Source organism: Chelonoidis abingdonii, chromosome 3 (assembly GCF_003597395.2).
Source record: "Chelonoidis abingdonii isolate Lonesome George chromosome 3, CheloAbing_2.0, whole genome shotgun sequence".
NCBI classification, from domain to species: Eukaryota; Metazoa; Chordata; order Testudines; family Testudinidae; genus Chelonoidis; species Chelonoidis abingdonii.
Window position 1 is genome coordinate 7,687,738 of NC_133771.1, and position 14,527 is coordinate 7,702,264.

The following is a 14,527-nucleotide window of genomic DNA, read 5'->3' on the forward strand; positions in this document are numbered from 1 at the left end:
GGAGTACAGAAATCGATTTAAAGAGCCCTTTATATCGATATAAAGGGCGTTGTAGTGTGGACGGGTACAGCGTTAAATCGATTTAACGCTCTTTAAATTGATTTAAACGCGTAGTGTAGACCAGGCCTAAGTGTAGTCCACTCTAAGAAGAGCATAGATTTCGTTTCCGATCCCTGGCAATCATTTATGTACGGTCTTCTCCATCCCCTGATAATGAGCCATTGCATCAGAGTCCATCCCCTTGCAAGGCTGTGCGGTGATCCAGCTGATGAAAGGCCCATTAAATATTGAAGCAGATTAAAACTTTTATTAGAAAATATTTCAAATTATAAAACACACAAATTGTTGAATACATATACCAAATATCTCCAGCGGTGTCACTTCATGTGCATTAAAAATGATATAACCATGGATAGGAAAAAAATATATGAACCGATGATTGCCCACAGAATGTGGGATAATGTTTCATTCTCATAGCTGCATATCGAGCATACTACATTTGATCTTAGCCGGAAGGCTGAGAAGCCGCATGTAGGCTGTATTGTCATGTCAGTGCAGTTACAAGGCAGAACCATACTGATTTGCACTAATGACTGGGAAAGCCACTATAGAGTTGGGTTTTTTTAAGAGCTAGGCAAAAGCCAGCACCTGCTACTTGTTTCCGTAATTATTTTCTGTTCTGAATACAGGGGATGACTATGGTAACTTCAGATGCTACCATGTGGTAGCTTTGTGGTATCAGTCAGCAAGGTCTGGTGCTTCGGTGGCTTTTCTTGTACAAGCCAACTGTGGCCAAGGCCGACTTTTAATGGTAACTTGCTAAAGGCTTGAATATTTTGGTGAAAGGCACTGTTCCAATGCCTGAACTAGCTAGGCAACTGCAAGCGGCCGAACAGTCAAAGAACCAGATTAATGCGGCACACCTTGTCCTTCACTTATTATGACAACCTACCAAATCATTGGTGGTACCTTTTAAAATGAAATCTTGGTAGTGCTTTTCTGTGAAATCTCTGCTGAGAAGTGGAGAGAAATTGCCATTCTTTTTGTGGGTGAGCTAAATTTAGGTTAACTAATGTAGTATGAATAATAATTATTATACGCTGGAAGAGTTACATTGTCAAATTTGGACTGCAAGTTCCTTAAGGAAGGAACTTGAGTTTATGTCTGTAAGGGACCGTGTATCTATGGCACTGTATAACTAATATTTACATGCTGTTTATTTAAAGCTGAAATATCTTAATTGTGGCCTAAGTTTTTCAAGGGTCCAGGGACTTTGGCTGCCCAATTTGTCCCTTTAAGATGCTTCAAGTTGGGCACCCAAATCACTAGTCACTTCTGAAAAGTTTGGACTAACGTGTTTTTTAAAAAAGAAATAATGCACCTTTTTAAAGCTTACAGTGCAGATACTTTTACAGACTGCTGTTCAAACAACCTGTCCTATCTATGATAGCTGCTTAAGGCTGTATGCACATATGTGGATACACACATATGTGTTCTTTGCTTGTTACCGGGGCATATATTATGCAGTGAATATGGAGTTAAGTTCATCAGCTTTGCTGATTGTGAACTAGAAATCTGCCTGGAGGACTCTGCAAAGATCTTTTCAATTTGCAAAAGAAAAATAAAAGAAAACATGGCTCTTAAGTTCCAGATTTGCAGTCATGCTGTAGTCTCATGCAGATGGAAATCTGCCATGTCTTGTATTTTGCCAAGAGAAAGAGGGGCTAAAGGCCAAGTGCTTTAGTGAACTTGGGAGCTATTTTTCTGCACGCGAGAGAGAAATGAAGTGGGGGGAGCCTTTATAAGCAGTTGTCAGTCTTGTCACCAGGGTCCAACATCAGCTACCAAACCAAAGAGCGAAGGGAACGGGCAGGGCTGGGACCATGTGAAAGGCTGTGAGTATGGAACATATTAGTGAAAGTAGCCTCTCTAGAGTGCCTCTTCGATTGGTGTGGAGTGAGGGAGATGAAGATGAAGATGCTCTGGCTCTGATTTATGTGCTGCAGTACCATGTTTGGTTTGTCAGAAGTGTCAAAAGCCTATGTGTAGGAGGGTGAAGGCAGGATGTGGATGGCCCTGATGAGCAGCATTGTTACTGGTTTTTAAGAAAAGGAAATGCTGTACAAAGCAAAAGTGTAAGCTGCTACATAGCAATCCAAGCTGCAGTGGAGCAGGGTTATTAAAGGGCATTTGTATCAGATCTCTCTCTGCTTACCTGCTATGATCAGGGCAGATTGTTTGCATGCGGAGTGTGTGTAAGATGGAGTTATGAATTGAGTTTGGGGAAAACTGATACAGAAACGTAGTGTAAGTTGTTGGGCTCAATGCAACAATTGATAGGGAAATTCTCTGGCATGTGCTATGCAGGAGGTCAGACTAGCTGGTCCCTTGTGACCTTGAAATCTATGAAAGAAGTACTCAGATTATTTTGTGACAGGAAATAACCAAAGAAACCTGATTTCTCAGCTATCAGTTACCACTTAATGGGAGTATTGTTCTGTAAAGGGAATTGACAAGCTAGAGGAGTTTACTTTTGAACTAGATGACTGAGCATGGAGCTGGGAATATGGACCCCTGGGTTCTAGTCCTGACTAGCTATCTAAGGATTTATAACCTTCCATCTCCATGGTATCTGGATAAATGCTATGCATCTCTACCGCGATGTAACGCTGTCCTCGGGAGCCAAAAAATCTTACCGTGTTACAGGTGAAACTGCGTTATATCGAACTTGCTTTGATCCACCAGAGTGCACAGCCCAGCCTTGCCTGGAGCACTGCTTTACCGCGTTATGTCCGAATTCGTGTTATATCAGGTCTCATTATATCGGGGTGCAGGGCCGCCCAGAAGATTCAGGGGGCCTGAGGCAAAGCGAGGGAGTGGACATAAAAAATAAAGTGCCACCCGCTGCGGCGCTTGTAGTCACTGGCCGGTGCTCCGAGTCTGTGGCAGCGACGGGTCCTTTAGTGCTGCTGAAAACGTGGAGCAAGTGAAGGACTCGCTGCTGAAGTGCCGCCGAAGACCCGGACTGCCACCGGGTGAGTAGCCAGGGAAGGGATTCTCGGCCAGGGCTCATGGGGCCTCTGCGGGGCCTGGGGCAAATTGCCCCACATCCCGCCCCCCCCCAGCGGCCCTGTCAGGATAAAGGTGTATTTGTGTGCAGTGTAATGATTGCTTACTGCTTCTAAGACTTATCAGTTCTTCCCCTTTAGATGTCAAAGTGCATTACAAAGTGGGTGAGTCTCCTTACCCCTCATTTCGATACAGTTTGGTGAAGTGACTTACCCAGGGTTACATAGCAAGTCAGTGGCATAACTGGGGACTAACCCAACTCTCCTGACTCCTAGTTCTGTGCCTTTTGCTGGACCATGCTGTCTATATAACTGGGCATACTGCTCTTTCATAGGGCTTGTGATCCTCTGACTAAAAATGTTCATTAGGTTTTTTTTACTGGGCTAGCTATAGCAGTGAGAGGGTTTGGGCTGGGCATCAAAACCTGCCACATGGCCAGTTGGCATCCAGCGTGCGAACCATCTTTTCCTGCTGGGCTGGGTTGGTATTCTGGAGCTCTATATTCCCCTTGAACACTCTGGTTTGTTAAGGAATAAACAGGACTGTGTGCTCTGTCCTAGAGCTCTCTACATCATGTCCCCCACTGAATTGCCATTCACTCTGGGCCTGATCCTGCGAGCTGCACAGTGGTCTTAGCTGCCATGTGAAGTCATTAGGAATTGGTTGCACTCAGCACTGCAGGATGGTGTCAGGAGAATTCCAGGCTGCCTTTGCTAGTCCCTTCTTACCTAGGGTTCTAGCACGGGGGAGTGTTCAGGCTTGGGAGAGACTGTCTCCTTCTTCGAGTGCTTGCTCATGTGTATTCCACAGTAGGTGTGTGTGCTCACCACGTGCACCGGTGCCAGAAGTTTTTCTCTTAGCAGTACCCGTAGGGGGAGCTATAGCGCGCTATAAAGGGAGCCGCGCGCTCCCCCCACCCTCAGTTCCTTCTTGCCGTCAGTGAAAGTGCATCAGAAATACTTGCTCCAGCTTCGCTGCAGCTCATCCCAGAACTCATTTTGTTGTGAGTAGTACCTGTGTTAGTTCAATAAGTTTTCAGCTTAGTTAGTTAGTTAGTCTGTGCCCTGGGCCCCAGGGTTTAAATCGTGTGAGTCTTGCAGGCATTTGATGCCCAGAAGTGATCTGCATGCTGATTGCCTCCGCTTCCTGGGTGAATCCCACATCAGCGACCGCTGTAAGATCTGCAGGTCCTTTAAACCTAGAACTGAAAAAGCGACATTAGACTTGGGGCCCTTCTCATGGAGTCGGCACTGTGCCAAACCCCGGTGCACCGAGTGGATCCAGCACCGGGCACCTCGTCTTCGGTGCAAAGTGACCCCCCAGCACCTTCCAGTGGCCGGCACTGCTCCCCATCTAAGAAGCAGAGAAAGGGCCTATCTTCTCAGAGGCATCGAGATAAACCAGGCGGTGAGACTAGACCCGCGTCAGGCAGCCCCAGTTCCCCACCTGGGCTTTAGAGCTCCAACTTAGGTTGAGCGGAGCAGCCTGGTTGCATTGACTCAGGCCTCTCTGGATGTCTGGATGCCTTTGACGCCTGAGGCCCTGCAGGTGGCCAGAGACATTATGACTCTGCAGGTACCCGGGGCACTGCCGGCACCCGGACCCCGCTCTAGGGGCAAGACGCTGCTGAGCTCTCAACTGTCAACACCGACGCGATATAGATCCCAGTCAGGGGACCGCTCTCGGGCCCGCTTGCCACTCAGTGTCCGGTCAGGACACAGTGTCCGGCCTCCACTTTTGTCACCCACCAGATTGTCTGGTCGGGTCCCATCGGAGTGGAGTTCCAGGCACCGCTCCACGCCAAGCAAAGAGTATTGGCGGGACAGTCACAGGTGCCATAGACACTCCCATTCTCGTCTGAGCTGCCGTAGCCATTCCCGATGTGAATGGTGTCACCATTCACACTCCAGCTCTCTCGCCTCAAGGCACTGTGCCCCCGACTTCCGGCGGGGATCACCAGCTCTGCGTCGTAGCGTCTCGAGCAGTAGTAGCTCAAGGCAGCACCGTTCCTCCTTGTTGGAGTCCTGGTACTGTGGCAGACATCATTCTCGGTACCATTGATCGTACCGCTCCCAGGGTACTGATAAGTGGTTGGTAACCCTGACTTTGACCCACACATTGCCCCCTGTGTTTCAGCCCGATCAACCCAACCAGCTGATGCCACCAGTATCACAGCATACCCAGTGGGAAAGTCCCCATGGCAGGGCCAGTGGTGCCAGTGGCCTCCCGTACGTGCAAGGACCTGGTTCAATAGCAGGGGCGTTGGAGGCTCCCTCCACCGCACTATTCAGACCTCCAAGAGATAGATAGGCGGGTCATGGATCCTTGGCACAGCACGAGGAGTCCAATCAAGGGGTGGATCCCACGGCACCGGCCAATGTCCAGAGCCCTGTACTGGCCCCCTCATGTACTACCCTACAAACTCTCGGGCTCTACATTCTGTCCAAGGAAAAGCTTAAGCTGCAGGCCCCCGTCCCGGCACCCCAGCCAAGATACAAGCCCGCCTACAAGGGGTCCAAGAGCCAGAAGAGGCGACCTTAGCGGCAGTCTCGCTCTGCCCCACAGCCTAGGCCCTTGAGGGGCAAGCAGCTGGGCAAGAGGCATTTTTGACTGGTAGCAGGAGGGTACCCGGGTGGCCCCCGAGAGGACCCTCCTACCAATAAAGTTTGCCTTCAGCAACTGTTTGTGTGCATTCCTTGCGCAGTGGTCCTGAATAACATTGGACTGCTGGGTCCTCAACACCATTTCCCAGGGTTACATACTACAATTTGTCTCACACCCATCCTCCCACCCTCAGATGGCAGGGGGGACCCGTCGCATTTACCCTTTCTAGACCAGGAAGTGGGTTGGTTCCTCAGCTTGGGAGCTGTGGAGAAGGTTCTGTGGGAGTTCCGGGGAAAAGGGTTTTACTCCCATTACTTCCTGATCCCTAAGGTGAAAGAAGGGCTCAGACCTATCCTGGATTTGCGAGACTTCAATCAGTTCATGGCAAAATGCCAGTTCCACATGGTCTCTCTGGCATGCATCATATCCTCTCTGGACCCTGGAGATTGGTATGTGGCCGTGGACCTTCAGGACACATATTTCCATGTCCATTTATTCGAAGGGCACAGACGCTTTCTTCGCTTCCTAGTGGAACAGGACCACTACCAATTTACAGTCCTCCCATTTGTCCTGTCCACCGCACCCAGGGTGTTCACAAAATGTATGGTGGTTGTGGCGGCCTACCTCAGACGCCGAGGGGTACAGATCTTTCCCTACCTGAACGAATGTCTGCTCAAGAGCAGCTTGCGGTCCCAGGTACAGAACCATGTGGAGCTGCTATTGGCTATGTGTGCCAATCTAGGCCTCCTAGTAAACGAGGCCAAGTCGACACTGGTTCCAGTGTAGCGCATAGAATTCATAGGCACTCTCCTGGATGCCTCCAGGGCCACAGCCTCTCTTACCCTGGACAGGTTCCAGACCCTGGGACTCATAGCCTCGGTCACGGAGTTTCCCGTCACCACGGTCAGGGCATGCCTGCAGCTCCTGGGCCACATGGCAGCATGTACATATGTGTTCCACCACACTAGGCTTCGGATGAGGCCCCTCCAACTCTGGCTGGCCTTAAAATTCTCCCAGGCCCAGGACAAACTGGACAAAGTCCTCTTGGTACCAGTGCCGGTGATCGCTATGCTACAATGGTGGTCCTGCTTGGTCAATATGCTCCAGGGAATTCCCTTCTGGGACCTGACCCCGTCACTAGACCTAGTGTCCGATGCGTTGAATTTGGGCTGGGGGGCGCATGCAGAGAACTCACAAACCCAAGGGATATAGTTGGTCTCGGAGTTGTCCCTTCACATAAATATCAGGAAACTCAGAGCAATATGCTTAGCCTGTGTGGCGTTCAGCTCACAACTGCGGGGCAAGGTGATCAGAGTACTCATGGACAACTCCACCACGATGTTCTACATCAACAAACAAGGCAGGACGAGGTCCTCGGCCCTTTGCCGGGAAGCCCTCAGCCTCTGGGAATTCTGTATAGCTCATGACATCTCCCTGAAGGCTTTCCACCTGCCAGGCGTCAACAACACACAGGCCGATGGCTTGAGCAGAGTTTTCGCCTCCCAACACGAGTTGGGAGGTCACTGACCAGCAATTCTGAGTGTGGGGCACTCCCCAAGTAGACCTGTTTGCGACCTGACAGAACCAGCGTTGCCACAGGTTCTGTTCCGGGGGGAGGAACCTGATCTCAGATGCCTTCCTCCTGTCGTGGTTAAGTCAACTCCTTTACGCTTTTTCCCCCATTTCCCCTTATAGGCAAGATCCTGGCGAAAGTGAAAATGGAGAAGGCACGCGTCGTCCTGATCGCCCCAGCCTGGTCCCGGCAACATTGATACAAGACCCTCCTGGGCTTGTTCATGGCCCCTCCGTGGCCATCGCTGCTCCACCTGGACCTACTCACCCAGGACCAGGGCCGCCTCCTCCACCCCAGCCTGGCTGCCCTCCACTTAGAATCATAGATTATTAGGGTTGGAAGGGACCTCAAGAGATCATCTAGTCCAGCCCCCTGCTCAAAGCAGAATTAATCCCCAAATCCCTAAATGTCCCCCTCAGGGATTGAACTAACAACCCTGGGTTTAGCAGGCCAATGGACAGCGGGATGCTCAATGGCTAGATGTGGAGGAAGCATGGTGTTCTGAAGGGGTCAGGCATGTCCTCCTAGAAAGTAGGAAGCTATCCACGCACCGAGCCTACCTAGCGAAATGGTCCAGGTTCTCCAGGTGGGTGGGCGAGTGGGGTACTTCCCCAATGGCTGCCCTGCTCCAACTTATCCTTGAGTACCTCCTTCACCTTAGAACTCAGGGCCTGGTGACTTCCTCTGTCAGGGTGCACCTGGGGGCTATTTCGGCATTCCATCCGCTGGTCCAGGGCTGCTCTGTTTTCTCCCATGCCATGACTGGGCGTTTCCTCAAGGTGCTAGACTGGTCCTTTCCGTATGCTAGAACCCCTGTTCACCAGTGGGATCTAAACTTGGTATTATCCCACCTCATGGGGCCCCCGTTCGAACCCCTGGCCACGTGCTCTTGCTCTCACCTTTCATGGAAGGAGGTAGCCTTCCTCATGGCTATCACGTCAGCCTGGCGGGTCTCGGAGCTCAGGACCCTGACCTATGACCCCCACCGCACACACGGTCTTTTACAAGGACAAGGTGCAGCTCTGCCCACACCCTGCATTCCTCCTTAAGGTGATCTCCGCCTTTCACATGGGCCAGGACATCTTCCTGCCTGTCCTCTGCCCCAAACCTTATGCCTCTAACAAGGAACACCGCCTCCATATACTCGATGTGTACAGAGCGCTAGCTTTTCATCTGGATTGGACTAAGCTGTTCCGCGGGTCCTCGCAACTCTTTGCTGCTTCAGCCGAGCGCATGAAGGGTCAACCGATCTCCACCCAGAGGCTTTCCCAGTGGATTACATCGTGCATCCACACATGCTCCGACCTAGCAGGGGTTCCCTCACCACCTAACGTGAGGGCGCACTCAACAAGGGCTCAGGCCTCGTCGGCTGCCTTTGTGCCCTATGTCCCTATCCAGGACACCTGTAGAGCTGCTATCTGGTCCTCAGTACACACGTTCACGTTGCACTATGCGATTGTCTCCCACGCCAGGAATGACACTGGTTTCGGTAGAGCTGTGCTTCAGCCAGGGAATCTGTGAACTCCTACCCACCTCCATCAGCCATAGCTTGCAATCACCTACTGTGGAATACACGTGAGCAAGCACTCGAAGAAGAAAGGACAGTTACCTGTTCCGTAACCGGTGTTTTTCGAGATGTGTTGCTCATGTCTATTCCACATCCCGCCCTCCTTCTCTTCTGTCCGAGTTGGTCCGGCAAAAGGAACTGAGGGTGTGGGGACCGCGCAGCTCCCCTTATAGCGCGCTATAGGGGCGCCACTCCAGGGGTTGCAGCAGCACTCCCCCTGTGGGTACTGCTAAGGGAAAAACTTCTGGCACCGGTGCACGTGGCGAGCACGGCCACCTACAGTGGAATAGGCATGGGCAACACATCTCGAAGAACGCAAGTTTCGGAGCAGGTAACTGTCCTTTTGATGGATCTCTTTGCTTTTTAGAGTCTTGGGAGTCATGCTTTCCAGCCAATGTGCTAATAGCTTCCCTTGCACAATGCCTCCAAACATTGGGTAATACGTTTCTAAGTACATGTGGTTTTCTTTGTGTTTTTATTTTAAGTGAGAAGAACCCTTGAGAGGAGCGCTCAAAACAAAAAGAAAATGAGCGCGGGAGCTGAGTGCATAGCATAGCTCTGAACAAAGGATTAGAACCTAAGGAGGTAGCTTATGAATGAGCACTGCAGGGTTGATTTTAATCAGGGTCTCAGCTTATATTTTCCCTTTTTTTCTATAATAAATACAGAGTATTTATATTACATACAAAGAAAAACTATGTTAAAAGAACACGAAGATTGCCATGTCAGTTATTGAATTCAAATTGCCTGTGCGCCCCTAAATCAGCCCCATTGTGCATATGCATTATGACACAGACCTTAATTACATGATCACATACAATTAATAGACTAGTCAGAAACAGCTGAAACTCCAAAAACAAGTCAGCTGGAATGGAAAATTTTACTTAAATGTTTAAAGTTTGGCAGAGTTGTAAACAACTGAAAACTAGGTCTTAGTAAGATTGCCCAGCACTTCCCACTGTAAGAGAGAGTGCTGCCAGCACCACCTGTTTTTAGGATAAACTTTTCCAAAGGGCTTAAGTGACTTAGGAGGAGTGTAGTTCCCATTGGAAGTAAATTGGATTTAAGCTACTTAAGTCACTCAGGCACTCTGGAAAAATGTACCTATAATGCCTTCCATCTAGAAGGATCTCACCCCCAAGCCTACTACTGATGTAGATAAACTGTGTAAGGGTCATTACATCAGCCACTGAAAGGCAGCCATCACTGTCGTGGAATGTGTTGAAAATTTTGCTCCATCTAAGTTACTCTCCACTTCTCTTCTAAAAACAGGTGGGTAAATTCCCCCCTCCCTACCACCACCCCTGAGAGTTGTAAGTGGAATTTGTGTCAGATACAATGTAACTACTCGAGTTGGAATCTAGACAGTACGCTGGGGTTCACACCCCTGCTTTTGTGAAAATTTGAGTGAGATTGAGTGGTCTGTGATAGACAGGAGGTCAGACTAGATGATCTCATGCTCTCTTGTGGCCTTAAACTCTATGTGATTGTATGCAAATCGCTATGATATCATTAATGACAAGTAATCAGGTCAGGGCCTTGTTTTTATTTATCCCCAAAATGGTATCTCCATCTGCATGCCATCCATGGGCCATCTGTTTGATACGTTCTCAGGGAGTGGAATGTCTTCCACTGACTCATCAACAGGACTGGCAATTTTCTTGAGCAAATCCGTGCCTGAACTAACCAGGCCTGATTGTGAGTGGCTTACGGGATTGTGGCAATATAGCCATAATGGCTTCCTTTCAAATAACATTTCCTTGAACCTAATAGTTCACTTCTGCGCCCTCCATCATCTTTGCATCTTCTTGTTTTCCCCCTTGCTCAAGGAAAGAGTAAATGCTTTTTGTTTTATTCCAGGGTAGCCCTGGTGCTCTGCTCTTGTGAGAACCATGCTGACTTTGAGTTCAAAGATGTGACGACTTTGAGGCCGGATTGTGGTCTTCCATCTCTCCTCATAGTTAAATATGAATAAGAAAATACTTCCTCAGAAAAGAGGGAAAGAGAACGCTGTGTAAAGTGTAAGGGAATAAATCTTGCCTCTGACTAAGGAGAGACCCAACTCACAGAACTTCAAGCGGAAATCTTGCTTGTTTGGCAAAGGTTTTATTTTTAAGCAGCTTGTATGTTGTTCTAGTAGACAGAAAACATTTCTTTAAACTGACACTGGCTGAGATCCAACTGCCGATGTACCCCAAAGTGCTCACAGTACAATTCTACCACAGGTAGAGTACAGAACTGGCAGTTGGAGGTTGTGGGTTCTGATCCTGCTTCTGGCACAGATAACTGATGGAGAGTCTGTGCGCTAAAGATCATCCGCTCTAAGGGTCTGATCCTGCAAACTCTATTGAGTGCAGTAATTACACCCATGAGGAGTTCCACTGACAGAGAGAGTCCTGTTCATGGTGATAATCACTCTGCTGGGTATGAAGTGTTTTCAGGTTCAGGCCTGAAGAACTACAACAAACAGGGAGTGAGGAAGACAGATAGGGAAGAGGCCAATATGAAAGCTCCTCAACTGGCCACATAGGCACATGTCTAGCAAGTTTGTCTAAATTCTTATGTTTGTTCTTAATATTTTATGTATTCAAATATAATTTTAGAACAAATATTTGTCTATAAAAGTCCCTGCCCTGAAGATCTTATGATACCAGATTATGAGTAACTTGAAGGGTGGAGGGAGAGCTCTAGAATGAAATTGTGTTTTTATACCTGGATTAATAGCTTTGCAAAGTAAAAAGTTATAGCTAGAAAAATAAAGTGTCAGCTATTCCCCATTTGCCTCCTCAATGTAGCCATCATGAACTAGCCTGATTTCTGATAGTTGTTGCAAGATGCATGATTGCTGAGGGCTGACGGACAGGAGAGAGAGAGAGGATTTTTCAAAATGTAGGTGTTCCCTCCCTTTAAATCTGATATCCCCAGCAAAGTAACTTTGCTCCAGACATGTGATGTGAAATCCAGAGCTGGTTGACACTGTGGCGGCTAAGTCAGTAATGGAGGATATGACCAAATGTGCGTTCATCAAGAATTTTAACCAGGTACTGGTTAATCAGAGTTGCAATGTTTTCGTGTTTGTCTGTCAATCTCTCCCCATCTGATCCACATTTCTCAGTAATGTATTTATTGTATATCTTTTTAAAAGCTTCTATTTTCATGTGACCCAACAGACAAAGAATGGTTTTCCTGACTGCCCAGCATGCAGTCATTAGCTGGCTTAGGTTGCTTCTTCCAGGTGACATCACCTGTCCCTGCAGCCAGTGTCATTAGTATGAGTGAGTGAGTGCCAGTTCAGGTAGCAGCAGTGGGAAGTCTCATATGGTGTTTTCAAAATACAGATGAGCAAATCTGATATGGAATGAAATACTTTATTTTCGAGTATAAAAATCCAAGGAATGGGAGGGTGGGTGGATGGATGGATGTGGGGAGAGGTATGTGAAGACGTACGTGTTGTCTTTCCTCCAAAAAAGTTTGATTACATCTAAAAACAGCTAAAATTGCAGTAATTTTCTGACAAGTCAAAGTACAGTAAATCCAGGAACTTCAGATTACAATACAGTAACCTGTAATGGATCACGTACACTTGTGCACTCCTGTACCACTTTACAGGCTGGCTGTTCATCAGACAAAAGCCACATGTCTTTCTTTTCTATTAGAAAACCAAACAAACACTGAACATCCAGCAAACCTACACTTTAAATCAGAACTGAAGTGGGGGAATGTTTTTTCCAAATCTAATTAGTAATCTGATGATTGGACCATTCTTAAGCAACTTCCATCTTAACAATAAAGAAACTTCAGACTGTGCTTGGCAGAAGCTCTTATACATAATTTAGATCATAATTAAGTGCATTAGCACATTTTATATGGCTCTCGGGGGACCAGAAAGTCTAGGTATACTGGTTAATTTCTTTCTTCCCTGATTGTTTATTGCTCTTGGGAGATTTCACTTGGAGTCTAGATGTCACTGGCTGAATCCTGAACCTTCATATGGCTGCATTTAGAGTTGTGAGTTGCAAGTCTTTGAATAAGGAGGTAGTATCTGGAAAGCAATTAACCTGGTGGGAGGGTTTATGCCAAGGGAGAATGTGCCAGAGGGAGTACAGCATACTTGGAAAGAAAGTGAGATGAGATAATGGAACAAAAGTAATGGCCTGATCTGGCATGTTGCTGAGTTTTCTCTGCAAGTAGTGACTTAACTGGGAGGTGAAGATGCTTAGAATGCCTAGTGAGCGGTGTACGTTTTATCTAAAATCATAAGCTTTTATCAGAAAGAGCTGTATTTAGGAGTATGAAGTACTCGCTTCAGGTAATTTTGCTTAAGTAGTTAAACATAAGCAATCCTAATTTTTAAAAAGCTGCTGGAAAGCTTTCCAGCACTCCATCAGAATGGTCTATCATATATCCATCAGTTTGCTTCGATGTTTGGTCATGAATCCGCTCCCGCTTTGTCGTGAAATCTCTCCCTTGAAAGAAGAGTCTGTTACCGCTTTTGTAAACAATTGTTTTTACTCAGTTAGTTCAGAATATCACCTCTTAAAAGTTTGGAAGTAACCTTTCTAGACTTTTCAATCACTCCTTTGGCAACAAGCATAACCCCCCTTCTATGTTCGTTGTATATTTTTATATTAAATATGCAAAAGTGTAAGTTAATTTAACATCATCATTATTAGTAGTATAGTAAGGTCTAGAAGCCTTGCTGAGATCAGCACCCCATTGTGCCAGGTGCTGTACATACAGACAGACAGATTGTCCCTGACTCAAAGAGTTTATAATCTAAAAATACAAGCCAGACAAAGGGCTGGAGGAAGGAAGTATCTCTATTTTATAAATGGGAAACTAAGGCACAAAAAAATCTAGTGACTTGCACACGGTCACACATGGAGACTGTGGTTGAGCCACGTATTGAACCCAGATCTCCAGAGTCCCAGCTCAGTGCCTTAAACACAGAACCAGCTGTTCTCACATTAGGGTTACAAATTTAAATGCACAAAAGTTAGGAAACAAGTTAAATTTGTGATAACATAAACATGCCCACACTGCCCATCCTGTATACTTAGGGTCCAGCAAAACAAACAGATTTCTAGCATATAGCACAACATAATTAACTTTGCCCAAGGTTGCAAAATCTACTTTGATTTGACTTCAGTGGCAAAAGTTTTGTGACTCTTGTGTCTCAGCATTGTGAAAAGTCTTAGAAGGCTGATGCCGTATTGTTGTGATAGTGGCCTGCAGCCTTCCCTTGTTCTGTGAGCCTATCAGTTCGAGCTGGGTAGGCCTGGTCTGTATTGGGTTGCTGTACAAGTAGGCCTGGTCTGTATTGGGTTGGGAGATTGTAAAATAAAACCCGTGTGTAGTAGTTCTGGTGTTTGTATAGACCCAGATTCTGCCATCTTTGCTCATACTTGAGTAGTCCCTTGCTGTACAAGTAGTTCTGTAGGGTTATTGGCAGAGTAACATACTGTTTTGCAGGAGTAGGAGTGATGGAATGTTTCCTGCACCGTGCGATTCTTTCTGAATTTGTGTGACATAGGTGCTGGGCTGCTTCTCGCATGAAATATGAAAAAGACTTTGATACTTGAAGTTGGTGAAAAATCCCTTGGCAATTACGATAGCACAGAGGCAGTGGTGTTTGGGGTGGAGTGTATGAGCCAAATTCTACTTCCAGTAGTTACATGCTGTCTGTCTACATTCCATCTTCAGCTCCAACTGGA

At 47.2% G+C, this 14,527-nt stretch overlaps 1 protein-coding gene across 5 annotated transcripts in view; it reads left to right on the plus strand.

Moving 5' to 3' along the window:
• The window catches only part of EXTL3 (exostosin like glycosyltransferase 3), a 260,320-nt gene that overhangs the window by 137,505 nt on the left and 108,288 nt on the right, over positions 1-14,527 (plus strand). For 3 of the 5 annotated variants that reach the window (XM_075063583.1, XM_075063585.1, XM_075063584.1), the window contains one exon: positions 9,299-9,398. The exons of the other annotated variants lie outside the window; for them this stretch is intronic. The gene's annotated coding sequence lies outside the window, so the exon portion shown is untranslated. The remainder of the gene's footprint in view (positions 1-9,298; positions 9,399-14,527) is intronic. 5 annotated transcript variants of the gene reach the window in all.